General features: G+C 36.7%; 1 pseudogene; it reads left to right on the forward strand.

The window, feature by feature from the left end:
- Positions 1 to 1,128: 1,128 nt before the first annotated feature.
- Positions 1,129 to 3,077, forward strand: LOC143577203 (uncharacterized; annotated as a pseudogene).
- Positions 3,078 to 3,755: the final 678 nt, after the last annotated feature.

Here is a 3,755-nt window from a genome sequence, read left to right on the forward strand (position 1 = left end):
TATTCGGACGGGTAAAGTAATAGTTTTAGATATATTACTAATGTTAAAATATTGAAATACTATTAAATTGTTTGATTTATATTGATAAAAGAATGAAAATCATCAAGATGATTTTGCACATATATACTTTTAGCAATAGCGGCTCTGAGAATTCACATGCCCCGTCCGAGCCAGAAAAAATATGCTCCTTAAGCCTTAAAACCTAAATAATGTAAACTACTTTTAAAACGACGATTAAAGTTATAGCAACAGGCATAGCATTTAGCAAAACCATGGTATTAGAATGAGTTTATGGCGTACCAAATAGTAATAAACATAAGATTTCAGGTATTTTATAAATATATATACAGAATATTGGGGATTTTTTTTAAGTTTTTGTGCCCTCGAGAAAAAGGGCCCCCGCTGGAAGCCCACATTGCACCCTCAGAGCCTCCCCCGACTTTCAGGATGACAAACTCAACAATCATTTATTTTCTACAACTTAGAGAGTTAATTGGCTAACTCGGATAACCATAAAACGTGGTTTTTAAACGCATACCTGGTTAGTGTTAACTATAGCAATGGCAATATATCATATTTGGGGCGGGTTTAGGCGGTTAGTAAGCCCATCCCAAACCCGTCAGGTATTGGGTAAACCCACGGGTTTTGGGTATACCCATCGGCTATTTCCAATTGAAAACCCGTCCTGTATCTATTAAGCTTTGGCAATTTATAACTAGTCAAACATCAGGAAAGTAATCAATTACAACAAATAATTGTTATAAACAAGTTTTGACAAATAAGTAATCAAGTTTCATATGATACATCAAATTCCAAAAAAAAAAAAATCCACTACAAATACAAAATAATATTTAATGTATATTACATGTCGCGTTACTCATGTATATAATCATGTAAATGTGGTTATGTTATTGGTTAATCGAGAATATTACAAATCCCAAAACCATCCCAAACTCATGAAAAACATTAAAAGTAATCTCAAACCTGTCTCATACCCTAATATGACGGGTATTACCTATCCCAAAAGTTTCATGTTTTAAGTTTTTCCGTTAAATTCGGGTTTCATTTAACACAATTATCTAATATATATTTAGATTGATATATATAATATATTCATATAAGAGAGAAATGGGGAGAAGTGGGTGCTGGTGGGCAGGCGGCGATGTTGCGTGGTGTTGGTTCTGTAGTGGTGTGCGGGCGGAGGATAGTGATCGGGGATGGTGGTGGTGGCCGGAGATGGTGGCGGCTGTCGAAGAATGTAGCGCCGACCTGAGATGTTGACAGTAGTCAGAAGATTAACGGGAGGGGTTGGATTAAGTCTTCATAGTGATAATAATAAAACTGCCCATGTTTCCCTTTAGGCTTACGCTTACATTCTTCTTCAAATGCTGATCATCATCCAGCTCGATCTAACTTTCAAAGAGTTACCAAATTAGATGATGCCTTGAACCTGTTCGACCAAACGATACGCACACGGCCCCTGCCTTCTGCTATTAAGTTCAATCAGCTCTTGACGGCTGTTACCAAAATCAAACACTTTTCCGCCTGCCTCCATCTCTTTAACCAGATGTGTCTTGCTGTTGATCAATACTCCATGAGCAGTGCAATCAGGTCTTGCTGTCGGTTGCACCGCACCAATCACGCTTTTGCCCTCCTAGCCTCTTGCTTCAGGCGATCTGTTTTACCCAATGTGTTCATATTCAATATACTCTTAGGTGGCCTAATCCTAGAAGAAGAAAGGATTCTCGAGGCCGAGAGATTGTTCAACAAGCTCTTCAACCACAATGTTTGCGAACCCAATGCTGTTACATTTAACACAATGATTAAAGGCCTTTGCAAGTTTGACAATAATGATGCGGCCATCCGTTTGCTTAGGCTGATGGATGAAAAAGGCATTAAGCCTGATGTTGTTGCCTATAATACCATCATTGATAGTCTTTGCAAGGACAAGTTGATAGATGATGCTTTCAAGCTTTTCAACGAAATGGTATTTGACAAAGGCATTCTACCGAATGTCGTCACATACAACTCTATAATTAATGGCCTTTGTAAATTAGGTCGTTGGGAGGAGGCCTCTATGATGTTAAAAGAAATGGAGGACGAAAAGGATCTCTCCTGATTGTCAAACCTTTAACATTTTAGTTGATGCATTTTGCAAGAAAGGTATGGTGGAAGAAGCGGAGGCAATTATAGACACGATGGTTGAGAGAGGTTTGGTTCCTACCATTGTCACATACACTACACTTGTAGACGGTTACTGTCTACGTGGTGAAATAAGCAAAGCCAAGACAGTTATTGATTCACTTACTTTTAAAGGTCTCGTCCCTAATGTTGTTACTTATAGCAGCTTGTTGAATGGGTATTGCAAGAATTTGAAAATAGAAGAGGCCATGAATATGTTTCATGAGATGACAATAAAAGGTTTGAAACATAATATTGTCACTTATAGCACCATGTTACAAGGATTGTTTCGGGTCGGTCGATGTGGAGATGCACGCAAACTCTTTGATGAGATGCGATCACAAGGCCAAATTCCAAATGAATTTACTTATGGAATAATTTTACACGGCCATTGTAACAACCATCAAGTAGAAGAGGCGCTCTCTTTGTTTCATTTGGTGGGTGATAGCAAATTATTATATTATAATATTGTAGTGTACACAATCCTTATTAAAGGTGCAACCAAATGTGGGAGGCTTGATGTTGCAAGGGATCTTTTCCATAACCTTACTGTAAAAGGTTTGCAACCTGATGTTAAGCTATATACCTTGATAATTACTGGCTTTTGTAGGAAAGGTCTATTGAAGGAAGCAAAGAAACTGTTCCTTAAAATGGATGACAGTGGGTGCCCGCCAGATAATGTTACTTACCGTGTTCTTCTCCAAGGGTATCTTAAGAGCCAACGTTACGATGATGTAGAGATGCTTTTACAGGAAATGGATGGAAGAAGTTACTCACTTGATGCTCTCAATGAATCGTTGTTAATCGATAAAAGCGCGGCTAGTTCACTAAATAGAAGCATGCTTAAGTTGATAGGTAGGCTTGTGCCAAAAGAATTATTGGACACTCCATCCTAGTTTTATTATTATTTTTCTGAAGTTTTATTATTATTTTTAATAAATACAAATCTAGGATAAGTAATTTGTAATTCACCCCTCTAATTTATTTGTAAGTCACCCCTCGATTCGTTGTTAAAGCGTTCGGTACAAGTTTCTAATGCAAGGATTGAAGGACAAAATTGGAATACAAGTTTCCCAATCTTGTTGTTATGAATGACTTACACGTTTGTGCTTCTCTCTTTCTCAACGAGGTGTGCAAGCAATGGAAATTAATGAAATCTAATACGATTTATGTTTTATTTGTTTTTATTTTTAGATCCTACTGTTTTATTTGTGGACTGGTATGCATGTATTTAATTTTGTTAGTTCATTTAACATTGTGCTTCACTGTCAATTTATCTTTTTTGGTGAATACCTACTGATGCTTTGTATTATGTGGGTTAATTCTTAGTTGATATGTGATATGCTTTTGTTTATTACTTGCTTAACCTTTCATTTGATCATTGTATTTGTTGTGTGAACTTGATTGTTGAATTGGGAGCGGTCTCACTCAAGCCTCTCGCTTTTGATTTCTTTTGATTTATGCCCACTTATTGCAACCTTTTTTTGTTTGTAAATAAATATGTGATGAGCAACAAAGAAAAATCTACTACCAATAGGTTTTTTAATTCCATTTTGTTTTTTTTTGGCTGCAAC

Source organism: Bidens hawaiensis, unplaced genomic scaffold, assembly GCF_021521415.1.
Source record: "Bidens hawaiensis isolate Kalapana, Puna unplaced genomic scaffold, B.hawaiensis_p1.1 tig00028489_1, whole genome shotgun sequence".
NCBI classification, from domain to species: domain Eukaryota; kingdom Viridiplantae; phylum Streptophyta; class Magnoliopsida; order Asterales; family Asteraceae; genus Bidens; species Bidens hawaiensis.